Below are 15434 nucleotides of genomic sequence, written 5' to 3' on the forward strand. Positions count from 1 at the left end.
AGACGGGAAGGGAAATGGTCGGACAGACAGACAGACAGACGCACATCCTATAAGGGTTCCTTTTTTTCCTTTTGAGGTACGGAACCCTAAAAATACGTCTTTGAGTCATTATCACAGCGTACTCGCAATGATCTTAAGTGTCATAGATGCTTCTGGCACTTAAGTCCTTTAAATGCCAATGAAAATTTTCCAAAAAACTGGATCGACAAAAAAATATAATTAATCATAGAATCTGGTCACAAAATATCACGAGAATCAGTTGAGAATTGCCACCTGTAAAGGAGAACATACAACGGAGACCTAGGTACGCTAAGGCTTCGGTCAATACGGTACAAGCGGGATGGGGGAGGCCTATTCTTATTTTTTTCTTACACAGGGGTGGGAGGGGATCAAAAACTTAATTATTGTTACATAATGTGAGCACTTACTTATGTGTAAAAGTGCTCGCATACGCAATTTAAGTAAGTACGTAATTAGTACATTACGAATCGTACTATTCTCGCACTTGTATCGTAATTTACGATACAAGTGCGAAAATAGTAAATTCCCAACAAGTGGCGATAAATTAAAACACGTCCGAAGGGAGTGTTTTAAATCCAAAAGAATTGCGAATTATTCGCACTAGTGCGGTAAAGTACCTCCATATGGACTGTAATAGTTATTTCCCAAGTAACACACAAGCAGGATAATAGAGTAAAATTATCATCTTATTCAAATTAAGATTGCATAAATTTTGTGTATAAGCGGTGGAAATTACTAAATTCGGAATAAAAAAATATGTGGGCCGATATACCAATTTATGCTGAATAAATTTTGTATAGTATCGGTTTTGCATATTAAAGCTGAATAATACTTATTTCTTACACAGTTAGTCAGACATTATTCAGCTTAAAGCATTTGTGGTTACTAAAAGCTGCATAATAGCAGCATTAACAGCAATTAGCTGTATATATTGTGTTGTGAGACTTGTGAGATATTAAGCAGACAATATTAAGAAAAATGTGATAGTGGCTACTAAATGCTGCAAAGAAGCGTCGGTGGAGACTTTTAACTGTATAAAAGCGGTTGTAGTTTCTGTTTTAATGCTAGTTTTTGAATAAAGGTGGACGCTATTACTGGAAGCTGTAATGAAATCCACATCTTATTTGTTATTCAGTAGCTGAATATATGGGTTAGTTATGTATTTTATAGACATAACGTCTGAACAATAAATACGACCGTGACGGCCTCCTAGCCTAGTCGGTAGTGACCCTGCCTACGAAGCAGGAGGTCCTGGGTTCGAATCCTGGTAAGGGCATTTATTTATGTGTTTATCACAAATATTTGTTCCTGAGTTATGGATGTTTTCTATGTATATAAGTATTTATATATTATATATAACGTCGTCTAGTACCCACAACACAAGCCTTATTGAGCTTACCGCGGGACTAGATTGATCTGTGTAAAATTGTCCTATAATATTTATAATTTATAATCATAATCATAATAATTTATTGATAATAAAAATTACATGTCAATTAGATTACAGTGTGTAACTACATAAAATGAGATTTAACTACACAAAATAAAATTTTAAACCATAGGTTTAACTTACATTATTAATTAATTAAATAGCTCCTTGTGGTCGTAAAACGTCTGCTCGAGAAGCCATTTTTTAAGTTTTGATTTAAAAAGTGAAGCACTTTGTGCTGTTATAATTTCCCGCGGTAGATGATTGTACACCTTACGGCCCATGACGTGGGTGAGTTTTTTGGACTTAGCTAGTCTATGCGGCTCGAGTCGCAGCAGTCCCGCGCGCGCACTACGGGTCTCGTACCTTCGCGGGGGTTCGATGATGGGGTTCATGTCCACCTCATCACGCACATTTGTTGCCATATGCAGTATTAAGAGCGAGGGCAGTGTTAATATGCCTAGAAACTTGAAGAGTGGTTTCGCAGAGCTGGTTTGCGGAACGCGCGCTATCGCACGCACAGCTCGTTTCTGGAGGCGGAAAACCCTCTCCCAGTCGGCGGCCGCTGCCCACAGCTCGATTCCATACTGTAAACGTGAGTGCACTGAAGCGAAGTAACAGGCCCGGACCATTTCAGTTGGGAGTATTCGTGCCAATCGTTTTAAGGCAAAACATGCAGTAGCCAGTTTTCGACAAGTTTTATCTATATGACCTCCCCAGGTGAGGCCGCTGTCTAACTCAAAACCAAGGAATATTGAGTTCATAACTTGATTGATAGGACTTCCATTCGCTAGTACTGACAACTGCCTCATTTGACGTCCAGAGAGGTCAAAGCTGTTGAAGTGTGTTTTGGTAGTGTTCAAAATAAGGCCGTTACTTCGAAACCAATTTGACACTGATGTGGCGGTCATGTTCAGCTTGCGTTCAAGTTCATTATATATTATGTAGGGGCGTGCACAACTACAGCCACATCGTCTGCATACATGAATGTCTCTCCACTTGTGACAGCTTCTGGCAAATCATTTAACAGTAGGGAGAACAGTATGTTCGAAACAGAGGAGCCCTGTGTGACGCCCATACATGTAGTCAAGGTGTCAGACCGAACGCGACCGCCGTCAGCGACCACAACTTGAGTCCTATTTCGCAACAGGTTGCACATTAATGTAAGCGCTGAACCTTCAAACCCGTAGTGACGCAGTTTTTTAATCAGAACTTGGTGATCTGCAACGTCGAAAGCTTTTGACAAGTCGCAGCATAAAACTGCGACTTGGTTACTGCGCTCACGGGCCTCCAGTATCTGCCTGACCACCGACCGCTCGGGCTAGCGAAGTCGTCGAACGGCCTTTCCTGTAGGCATATTGCTTCTCAGATAGACAGTTCGTTAAGCTTAAAAATTCCGTCAGCCTGGAACTTAGGCCGTATTCAAATATTTTCGCCAGCACCGGAATTATGGCGACAGGTCTATAGGCGTCGATGTCATTTCTTTTTCCCTTGCCCTTGTATAATGGCGAGATGCGACTTTCTTTGAGTGTGTCGGGAAATGCACCTTCGCGCAGGCACCTGTTGTAGACGGTTGCGAGTACAGGAGACAGTTCTGCTGCGACCGAGTGGATTAGCATCACCAAAATGTCGAATATATCTTTTGTTGGCTTTTTGGCTACTCCGGCGGTAATGATACGATGTATTTCATCCGGCGTGAACGGCTTAAGTCTGATGCAACGATCGGCGGGCGGGCGCGCGACTCGCAGCGCAGCGAGTGCGCACGGCAAGTCGGCGGGCGCAGCGCCACAAGCGGCGGCCGCACCTGCAAACCGATTCACAGTGTTTCGTCTAGAACAAGCTAGGTGGACAAAAGTCGTTATCAAATTATCTCTAATGAGTCATTAAATAAGTTAAACAACATGTTTAAACCCCCAAACCCATTAATAGATTATGTCTAACTTTCTAATTTTATGAGTCATAGAGTGCAGAAGTCAGCTAATGAGGTAAGTGCAATTGCACAATTAAATCAGTTGCAATTTTGTGATGCGTTCAACAACATCTCTTACAAGTAAAACGTTATTTTGTGAAAAGTTTTGGTGATGGATCTTATAACTGAAGGTAAGCACTTTATATTTTTCTTAAAAACATGTTCATATCAGTTGTAATAATGCTCGTATAGAGCAATAAATATGCACTTAAAAACGTGGTGTTTTTTTCTTCATTTTAGAACATTGATAGACTAGCAAATACTTGACACCGCTTGACACCGGTCTAGATTTTTGATATTATTTACTTGCATAATTCTATTTTATGATGGTGTATATTTCATTTTGCAGAAATCTGCATTAACATTATTTTTTTTTCTTTTTTTTTGCAAAACACGTTTTCTCTATTTTAAGGAAGGGGTTTTTGAAGAATGGACAAATAAGGGGAAAAATGACGAAAATTTCCATCTGTATCAGTTTATATTGGTAAAATATGAGTTACGAGATTTCACAGAAGAGTCTGAGAGACGGTTGAAAAATATTTTAACCAGTTATTCATCAAAACTGAATACCAAGTGGAATAGTGCGTCAAGATTAAAGAAGCAATTTGTGGAAAAGTTTAAAAGTGGTCTGGATGGCCAAAATATAGAATTACGAGTGTACATAACTAGACCAAGTGCATCAACGTCGTCTGAAAATGTTAATCCTGCAGGAAGACTGCAAACTTCAAAAGTTCCTCTTTTAAAACGAAAAAACGCTGAGTTAAAGATCTGGTACAATTACGTAGGTACCTATGTTTTAACTGCTGCTAAAATCCCGATTGATTCGTGATCGGCAGGAAACAGAACACGGCAAAAATGTTAAAAAATATTAGAGAAAGTCCACATAAGCCAACGTAGTCTTGTTCTTAGGACAACAGTAGGTACTTCAATGAATTCTAGGCAGCTAAGTGTTAATGAGGCATTAGCATATTATATTGAGTCAAAATCGACAAATACAAACTTACAAGCAGACTAAAAAGTGGTCAATAAAGACTGATTATCATAAATATTCATCATATCATTATTTGCCCAATGCAAAAGGTACAAGCGTGTTATATCCTTCAGAAGAACTTCAAAAAACTTACGCAAAACAAGGAAAACAATTATTATTCTGATATAATACATGAGTTAGAAAAGATTATTAGCTTATTAATAATTGACATATTAATAATTAATTTATTATTAATAATAAGTTAAGTTTTAATTAATTTTCTATATTATATTTTTATTTGTTTGTATATTTTAAGTAAATAGTATAAAAAACAATGTATCTAATGAACTGTAAAATTTTGTTTATTATTGTGTTAATAAATTATTTGTAAAAAAATATATAATTAATTTAAATATATACTTTATTTTTATTTGTTTACTTTTTTCATGGTATTTTAATTTTTTTTGTAAATTATATTTAATTGAACAATACTAACCATAATACTACCCAAAAACACAAAAAAATAATTTTGTCCACCTAGCTTGTTCTAGACGAAACACTGTGCGATTGTTTATGGCATTTGCTGCCGCTTTTTTGCTTTCAAATTTATTTCCGTCCGAATTTGTGATTATTTCTGTAAAATCTACTTCTTTTTGACTAGTTTTGCCCTTTTCCTGATTTATGACTCCCCACATCGACCTGACCATGTTGGAGCTGTTATTTATTTTTCTACTGTAGAACTCTGCTTTTTTACTATTGAGGAGACTTACGTGCTACGTGCTACTTGAGCCTGATTGCCTTGAGCTTGAGCTTGTTTTTTTTTTTTTTGAACGCATCTTGCGTATTTATTCTTTAATACAATCATTATTTAAAAAAATCGAGGTTTAGTTTTCTTAACAATTCTCTTCGATTGGTAATTTTACACAAGATGCATTGCCGTTTGCCGTTTTAGTAACGTAAAACAATTGCTAGCTACCATCGTAAACACTGTACGGATGGACGTTTTAATAAATAAAATAGAATATTGATTACATGTGTTTATTGGTCAAACACAACTTACAGACTAACTCGAGTACATGATTGATACATAGCTTATATAATAAGAATAGGTACTTACATAAGTACACATACACCACATGCCCCCTCTGCATGTAAAATAAAAAAAAAGTATAAGCTTTGTTTTTTTTTAAGAATAATATAGTTTAGTTCTATTTTTGTGCAGAGTGTTTTGTCTATTTCTGTTATCTAGAATTATTACATTGGGTTCAATGTCCTTAACTACTTTAAATGGACCTAAATATAAGGGGTCCAGTTTGCTAGAACGAGCTTCGTTTTTAACTAACACTAAATCTTCTTCTGTATACTTTGCAGTGTGTACATAAGTGTCGTAGCGAGCTTTTTTGAGCTCCTTACTTTTACATATATTATTCTTAGCATCTAGGTGCGACTTTTGTAACCTATATTTTAATTCATACGGGTAATCGTTATGGTTGTACAAAGGATCTAATGTATCTGTCAAATTTGTCGGTATATTACACATTTTTCCAAAAAACAAGTTCAAATGGGCTGTATTTGGTTTCGGTATGAACAGTAGTATTGAAAGCAAAACACCAGTAGGGTAACCATGTACTCCAATTTTGTGCCGAGTTATCTGTTTGAATGCGTATAAAGGAAATAAGATTTTTATGGCTATTTTCTAGTGCACCTATAGTTTGATGATGATAAGCAGTTGACGTTAAATGTGTAATTTTTAACAGTTTACATACTTCTTGCATCGTAGATGAAATGAATTCTGTGCCGCGGTCGGTAACGATTTCACTGGGTATGCCGTAGCGTAAAATAAAGTTGTTTACAAACGCAGTAGCGACGGCTACCGTGTCCTTTGTAGCGAGTGGGTACGCTTCAACATACTTGGTAAGATCGCACTGCAATGTTAAAATATAACTATAATTATTGTAATCCTTACCTAATGGCCCAACTAAATCTAAAAATATTCTACTGAAGGCTGTTTTACCTGTGTCAGTTATTGTCATTGGTTCTCTTGTATATTTACTATGTTTCTGTTTTTGACATGCGTCACATCTCTTTACAAAATCCGTGACGTCTTTCTCCATACCATGCCAGAAAAATCGTCGTTCAATGTTATTTAACATACGCCTAATGCCTGCATGTCCACTAGTAGGTAACATGTGGTAGTCATTTAGTATGACACGAATTGTGTCCCTATCGGTAATTCTTTTAATTCCTCTTAAAATATGTAACCGCGGTCCGGTCCAACTAGGTAATTTATTTATAGAACGCGTTAACGCTTGAACATTTTCTTTATTATTACATATACGTCATTTACATTTATATTTTCACAGAATGAACTCAACGCCCTCGCAAAGGCAGCTCGTGCGCAATGCGATCGGGATGTTGGTTTGACGTAAATTAACGAATTTGTTTCTACAAATGCGAACTCTTCGCTCTCTTTAGTTACGTGTTATTCTAATGTTTTAATTTCCGTATCATGTATATTCATTAAAAGTTCCGTGTAACTGTTGGGAGCTTTTAGCATATCGACCACTCGGGGTTGACAAGTCCAGTTGGTAGTGGCTGGTGGTTGATTTACGGGAGATATTTTGTCAGTTTCATTCTTGTTTATTTTTTTACGCTGTGCCCTAGTTATTACTGCTACGATGTTCTCGTGCATTCCTTTTAATTCATCGCTACTAATTTTTATACGAGATAATGCATCGGCTGCCACATTATCTGCCCCTTTTACATATTCTACGTCAAAGTCGTATTCTTCTAGTAACAGTCTGAATTTCATTAAGCGACTAGTTGGATTAGCCATGTTAAATAAATATACCAAGGGTTTATGATCTATTTCGATTGTAAATTTTTTTAAGTAGAGGTACGGTCTAAAATACTTCACTGACCAGAAGATCGCCAAAAGTTCTTTATCTATAGTTGGGTAATTAATTTCGGCTTTATTGAGGGTGCGACTGGCATATGCTACGGGTCTATTGTCACTGTTGTTCAGTACAGCACCTAAGGCATAACCACTCGCATCTGTTTTCAATATAAAAGTGTTGTTTTCGTCAAAATTTGGGTACTGTGGAATGGGTGGAGTAACTAATAATTGTTTAATCTTGTTAAAGGATGCATTACATTCATTCGTCCAATTAAAAAGTACATTTTTACGGCAAAGCATTGTTAATGGTAAAGTGTTAACTGACCATTTGCATACCTTACTGCAACGAGATAAGGTTTACCAATGGATAGTTAAGGGTGTTGCTAGTTGGAAAACAACGTGTCAAATGCTAGTTATTGATATTGTTGCATTAAAAACTTGTAGACTGGGTATGTGATATAAAATAATCACCCCCATTAAAATATAGCGAAATCGATTCTCCTGACGATTTTGAACAGACTGTTTTTAGGTTTCAAGTGGGTCTACTCATACCCATCCCACACTATACTCGTACTCATACCTAAACAATACTGCCCATACCAAAGTATACTTGTACTCATACCCGCTACTAATATACCCGCACCTTCGCACCTATACCATATTCATATTCATACCATACTCGTAACCATGCCATACTCATACTATACACATCTTCGTACTCACGTCGTACATCTTTGCGTGTACCTTTACCTACTACATATTTGTCGTCGGAACTGATAACGGAAAAAATAACTGTGTAATCTGCCGTGCCCCCAGATTTATCATATAACTTAAATATTATATCGCATTTATAATATTAGTAGGAAGTAGGATTGAATATCGCCCGTGTTACATAGCTATAATGTTTCTCATCAAACTAGTGAGGATCGATGTGGTTTTTACTATTTGTGTATAGAACCCTAATAGGCTTTAGGATTGAGAAAACAATTACTATTATACTGATGTTTTTCAAAACTTGTTGTTCTAAAACCATTATTAACTAACATGTAGCTTAGTAACGCGAATAATGTGAATGCTTATTCAGAAATTTAGCACAATAATAGCTGTGGCAGCAGCTTATATTCAGCACAGTCGGACTCCATTACGGTTGCTCATATTCTAACCTCTACGATTAAATAGGAATTCAAAATGAACTGAAAAACCCATTTTTATTCATTTATAAAACGAGTTTTATCGTAGCATAACTTGTTAAAGTACATTTGCTATCACTAAAACATCTAAACACCGCAAAAAAATTACAAATTTAAAAGTGGACTAGTAAAATTTCTATATTTACTTTTTAAACAGTGCATTATTTACGCGGCGCTTTAAAATTTTAAATAAAAAATATATATATATATATATATATATATATATATATATATATATATATATTTACAGTAAAGTCGCATGCGCAATGAAATTGAAGTTATGTAAACATCAAATCAATATCAATCATATTTTTATACTTACCGATTTTAATGTAGATGTATTACAACGTAGTCGGAATTCCACGCAGGAACTATTGAGTTTCCTATCTCAACAGAACCTACAGCAACTGGTAGAGAAACCTACGCGTATTACAGATCAATGCGCCACTCTGCTAGACCTAGTAATAACAGATTCTCCGTCACTGTGTAAAAACGTCAAAGTCAATCACAACCCAGCCCTTAGTGACCACGCACTAGTTATTGCCGAACTTAATATAAAAAAACCTAAAGAAACCCCCCGTTATATTAACTACAGAGATTTGAGTAAAATAGATGAAGCAACATTTATGTCAGATCTAAAAGCCATCTGTTGGACTGAAGTCAAAAATTGCCGAGATGTAAATGAGATGGTCGAAACCTTTAACTGTCTATTAGTAAGCTTGTATGATATAAAATACGAGTGGGTGAAAAACCGCGGCCGTGGCTTACAGACAATCTGAAGCTCATGATATCCTTGCGAGATAAAGCTTTGGCGAAAGCTAGAAAGACTAAATTGGATTCTCACATGGATTATTATAAAAGCTTGCGTAATCTAGTGAATGGAACTATAGGATGGGAAAAAAGCGCCTTTTTTGGATATTATGTTAATGAAAATATTAAAAGACCCAACAAAATGTGGCAATATTTAAAACGGTCTTCCGTGTTAGGCACGAGTAGCCAAGTTAATATACCGCACCATTTGAATAACCCAGACGAAATCAACATTTTTTTTCTTAACATACCAAACAACGGGAGATGTGAGAGATTAGCGTTTGATTATTTTCGACGAAATAAGTTTAATCAATGTGAATTTAAAATAAGTGAATGCACAGAGGATCAAGTTTTGAAATTTATTAGCAGCATTAAAACAAATGCGTCGGGATATGATTCGATTACCATTGATATGTTAAAAAAAACATTGCCTGTCACATTACCTGTAATAACGTACATAATAAATTACTCGATAAAATCCTGCGTTTTCCCTGAAGCTTGGAAATTGGCTAGAGTTAAACCATTGCCTAAGAGTGCCAAAGTTGAAGACCTAAAGGATCTTAGACCGATAAGCATCCTTCCAGTTATGTCTAAGATCCTGGAGCGAATCGTGTGCACGCAACTGACCTGTTACTTGGAGCGGGAAAACATTCTACCGCAAGTACAGTCAGGCTTCCGCAGTGGGCACGGCACGGCCACGGCGCTTGCTCATGTAACAGATGACATCATTAGTGCTTCAGATGAAGGGAAAGGCAGTATTCTTGTGCTTCTGGACTTCTCCAGAGCATTCGATTGTGTCAATATAGAACTCCTTCTAGAAAAGGTGACGTATTATGGAATCGCACCAACTGCACGTAACTGGTTCTCTTCATATCTGACAGGGCGTAGGCAATATGTAGAGACAGAAACGGATATGGGGAATCAACTAAAGTCTTCAGTGAAATTAATTGAAAAGGGCACGCCCCAAGGCTCAATTTTGAGTCCTATCCTGTTTATCCTTTTTACTACTGACCTACAAAACTGTCTAAACTACTGTAAACTTCATCTTTACGCCGACGACACCCAGCTCTATTTCTCTTTTGACCCTAAAGATACTCTCAAAGCTGTAGAAATGATAAACGAAGATCTGACTAATATTTATAACTGGGCACTAAATAACCATCTTATTCTCAACCCTACAAAAACAAAATATCTCATTTTGGGAACAAAACATCAATGCCAGAAAATAACTGATTTCCAACCCAATCCACGGTGGGCTGGCCTTAGGCCATAACTCAAAAAAACGCATGTGGTATTTTTTGGTTTCCAATGCTTGAATATTATTAGCTAATAAGTGTACTTTTATCAGGTATAAATAGATCCCGCATAACTAATTACTTTCATTCTCTAACAATCCTTGAAGTTAACGCAACTCCCGTTTGTACGCGCTCTCTTATCAAAGGCTCATTAAGTGAACGTCATTAGTAGTGAATTCCTGAGGCCATAGTAATTTTAGTGATTACTATTAATATGGAGCTTAAAGAATCAGGTATGTTGTTTCATTTTATATACAAAGTATAACTTTTTCATTAAAAGTATATTTATAATAATAGGTCTACGAGGTAACAAAAAGTCATACAAACAGAATATTTTGTTTACTGAAACTTCTAGTTATGTTCCCAATGAATTCTAACATCGAAAGTAGTACTGTTTTGAAGCTTGATATCTCTAGATTAACGGCCATAAAAGATTATATGCAGACGCCTGCGGGTTTGATAGTTAAAAGACTGCTACGCTTGGGTAAGCAAACGCGTAGCATCTCTACGAAAATATTGCGGATGACAATTCACCCTTTTTCTTTCTTTTTTCAGGTGATGTTGTAGGTCGGATCTTTTACAAAGGGATTTTTATTTAACTTAGTAGTTCAGATACAGAAGGATGTTGTCAAGTGCTTAAAAAAATTTAGTAGGAATGTTGCCAGATGTAGAAAACGTAGGTACAAGTGATTTGGATAACATAATAAAGTACATACTTACATTGGTAGTAGACTTGTAATTTATTGGAAACCATCTTTGCGAAATCAGTGTATAGTCCTTAAGAAACATTCGAACTGGTTAAGTGAGAAGCAAACAGATAATTTTCCAATAAAAATAAGGTGACTGAAAAGACGTTACATATTGAATTGGGACAACCGTCATCATCGGGCAATTCGGAACCCTCTACTTCAACCGGATGGCCAAAAAAAGGACTTTTTGGCTTGTAGTAAGCGGTCAAAACGCAGAAGGTTAGCAGCACTAGCATCCTTGGATGCATCAGCAGTCAACAACCTGACGAATATTAGCTAATTTAGAGACCAATGAAATCCTTACGATGCATGTGCTATCTCTTCTCACAGAAGCTATACTAACAAAACACCAATATTTGTTACTACGTACTTTTATAAATTTTCGAGTTTATCCTGTTTTACCTTCGTATGGTAAAGTAATTGTGTGCGCGCACATAGACAAATACGAATCTCTTAAATAATTTTCTAGTAAATTCGGACCCTATGATTACGGGCCGTAGGAAACTACCAAAAACAAAAAAATCAATAGTTGTCACAATGTGTACTTATTTAACTAGATGTTTAAAATACATTTTAGATGAATCTAAAATATTAGTTGATCTAGGTTAGTTTTTTAAGGTGACTGACACGTGACGTGAAATATTTTGCGTTGCATAATTTGTACAATATTAGCATCTCTGTAAATATATATTTTTTTAATTTTAAATATAGATTTTTACAATATAATTGATAAAAACTATTTGTTTTATTATATTATTCAAGAATATGTTGTAATTTATTCTTTAATTCTATTTTTATAAGGCTTTAAAATTGTACGTATCTTATCATACGTATTTGTTATCAGTTAGATTTTTTTTATGCTAAAATATACAAAGTGGAACTATTTATTACTATTTTTTTACTAGATATTTAAACAACAAACACGAACATTATCTTATTTTGAGGGTATCTTTGATACTTTCGGAGAAATCGATTTTTGACCCTCTCTCCATACAAGCCGAGCCACCGTGCGGCAGTAACATCCTGTACCTCGCTCACTCGGTTGCGTACAAAAGGTTTAAGATTGGCGGGTGATGACGCTAACCACTCTAGGACTATCATTGAATCGCACCAAAATGTGCATTTATTAAATTTTATGGTGAGTGAGCTCAGTATCTTTGTAAACAGTCTTGCACCGAGCAACGCCCCAGATAATTCTAATCGGGGAATGGTCGTGGCTTTAATTGGGGCTATTTTATTTTTAGAGGCTAAAAGACGGACCGTAACTGTCCCTGTGCTATCCTTCGTCCTCACATACGCGCAAGCACCGTACGCGGCTTCAGATGCGTCTGTGAATATATTTAATTCTACCTCTTCACTAGAATCGCCTAAAACCCAGCGCGGAACTCTAATTTCATTAAGAAATGGTAAAGTGGTTTCGAATTCACCCCATTGTGCTTTAAGGGTGGGCGGTATTTCCTGATCCCACGAGCATCGTTCTTGCCACAATTTTTGCAACAATATTTTTGCTTCTAAGACACAAGGCCCTACTAAGCCTATCGGGTCAAATACCTGCGCGATTGACGAAAACTAAGTACGTGACGCTTTGTGACATTGTTACAAGTTTTTAAATTAATCGTAAAGGAAAGGGTATCGGTGTCACATTGCCAATTTAGCCCTTATGTTTTAGATGGCACAGAAATGCTCAAGTTTTGAATATTTAAATTATCTTTTGTACTATTTTGCGAACAATTATTTGTTTGTATGTGACCTTGTAACGCTTGCAATATTTCAACATTATTAGACCGCAATTTTCGTAGATTTAACTGACCTGCTTTTAAGGCGATATGATTCGACTCATCAACGAATCTGAGGGGGTGAGGTGCGCGGCAAACCGTGAAGCCCCGCCCGCGCGTCCCGCGACCCTCTCGCCGAGCTCGTGAGCGCGCGCCGCGCACGGTAAACATTGCAGACGGGTCACAGTATAATGATCTTATGATGGCAGTATTTTAACTAGACCGGGAAATGGTCACGTTTTAGAGTTTTTATTGTATATGTACGTATGTATTTTTTGCATTACGTATTTCTGATCATTTCATGTAGAATTATTATTTTTATACATATAGACATGTGTACTTATTATTGATCAGTAAGAACGTTTTAATTTCATGGCAGCGTGTTCGAGTTAAAGTACCTAAAGGAAAGTAACAATTTTAAAGGAGACGGTCAATTAAGGGTTCTATTTATAAAGGTTATTAACCTTAATCAACAATTTTACTTTACAGATTCCTTTAACTCAATAACGCTGCCGTGAAATTAAAACGTTGTTACTGATCAGTAGTACTTATTTATAAGCTCTAAAAACAAAAAAAAAAAACAGTTTCAAAGTAAATTTCTGATAACTTTTTGGTCAGTGCAAGCCTTATGGTTTCGTCTTGGCAACATTTTACATGAAAATGTTTTTGGTGGGTCTCATTATCACAATTTCCAATACTTTTGTTGCCTAACTTAATAAATTATTGTTTACAATACCTATCGACTTTATACCTACTTTAATGATCACACAATTTTAACGAAACAATGTTTTCAAGAACATAATTCAATTAAGTGCGAGTCAAACTCGCGCACCGATGGTACCTACATTTTATTAAGTACATTATATATATTTTTTTTTATTAAGTTGTAACTGACTCATCATCATCATCTCAGCCATAAGACGTCCACTGCTGAACATAGGCCTTCCCCTTGGACCTCCATTCCGGTCGGAAGCGACCCGCAACCAGCGTCTTCCGACGGCCTTAACAAGGTCGTCTGTCCATCTTGTGGGTGGACGTCCTACGCTGCGCTTGCTAGTCCGTGGTCTCCACTCGAGCACTTTTCGACCCCATCGACCATCTTCTCTGCACGCCATGTGGCCTGCCCATATATATATATATATATATAACATTTTCAAGAAGTCTGGTCGCTTGTGGTGAAAAAAAAAAATGTATGGAGAACAGAGTGGCCAACTTTCTTAAAAATAGTTTATCTAATACTGATTCTAAAATGGTACACATGCTATTTACATTTCTACAAATAAAGATATGGCCTAGATGGTGTTTAAAGTGAAGTATGGTGCTAACTAGTAAAAAAGACATAAAAGTGCGATTATCTCGAAAACCACGAAACTTTTACTAGACCTATAAGTGCATTTTCTGGACCAGCCTAAGCTGCCCTGTCGATGGTTAGAAGGTTGTCCATTAATTACTGGACACTCTGTATAGAGATGTAACTAACCCAAATGGCACTTGGCACTTTTTTTATCTGATAGTCAGCAAATGAGCCGCCTGATGGGAAGCGGTCATCTGATACTACTTTAAACACTAAAACGTCCATGCGTTATTGATTTAGTGTAATTTCCCCACAACAAATTAGCCTTTTGGCTGCACTTGGGCCGAGCACAAGCATAAACAGTAGCAGTAGGTACTAGGTACAAAGAAATCACGGAGCGACATAACCTCCTCGTTCAAAGCTACCACGATAGGCTCAGCTAGAAAGTCGTAGAGTAACTGACTGCAAATAAATATGGGAGCGATAGCTTGCACTCCGTGGTCCATAACAATCAAACAGATGGCGATGGCGTCGCATTCTTACGCCGATAAGGATCCGATAAAAGATAATTTTAGATATTAGACAAAACAAAAAACCTAAGGTAGGGAATAAACACATTAAAAAATGTTGGCTAACGGCGTATTGCATAGAGTATCATTCTATGGAACTTGCTAACTATGTAAACAAAAGTTACTAGTAAATTCATTCATTCATCAAGTTTGATTACATACATAGTTAGCAAGTTTCATAGAACGGTTACCGATACGACGGTTATGTCAATTACACAAACGTGCACGGTGCGTAACGGAATGGGTAAGTAATATATAATAATAATATAATTTTACACTAAACAAAATATCTGCAAACAAAAGATTATACGAGTATAGCGCCAACTGCGCGCCTCTGGGCTGTATCTTATTCTTTGAACCTCGTGGCGGTGCAGCGATACAAAATTCACGTACGATCGCAGTGAGCGGGGTAAGCGGGTGGTGCGGGTACAGAGCGCTTAGCTCCACCCAGACGCTCAAGGGCATTG

Source organism: Cydia splendana, unplaced genomic scaffold (assembly GCF_910591565.1).
Source record: "Cydia splendana unplaced genomic scaffold, ilCydSple1.2 scaffold_78_ctg1, whole genome shotgun sequence".
NCBI classification, from domain to species: domain Eukaryota; kingdom Metazoa; phylum Arthropoda; class Insecta; order Lepidoptera; family Tortricidae; genus Cydia; species Cydia splendana.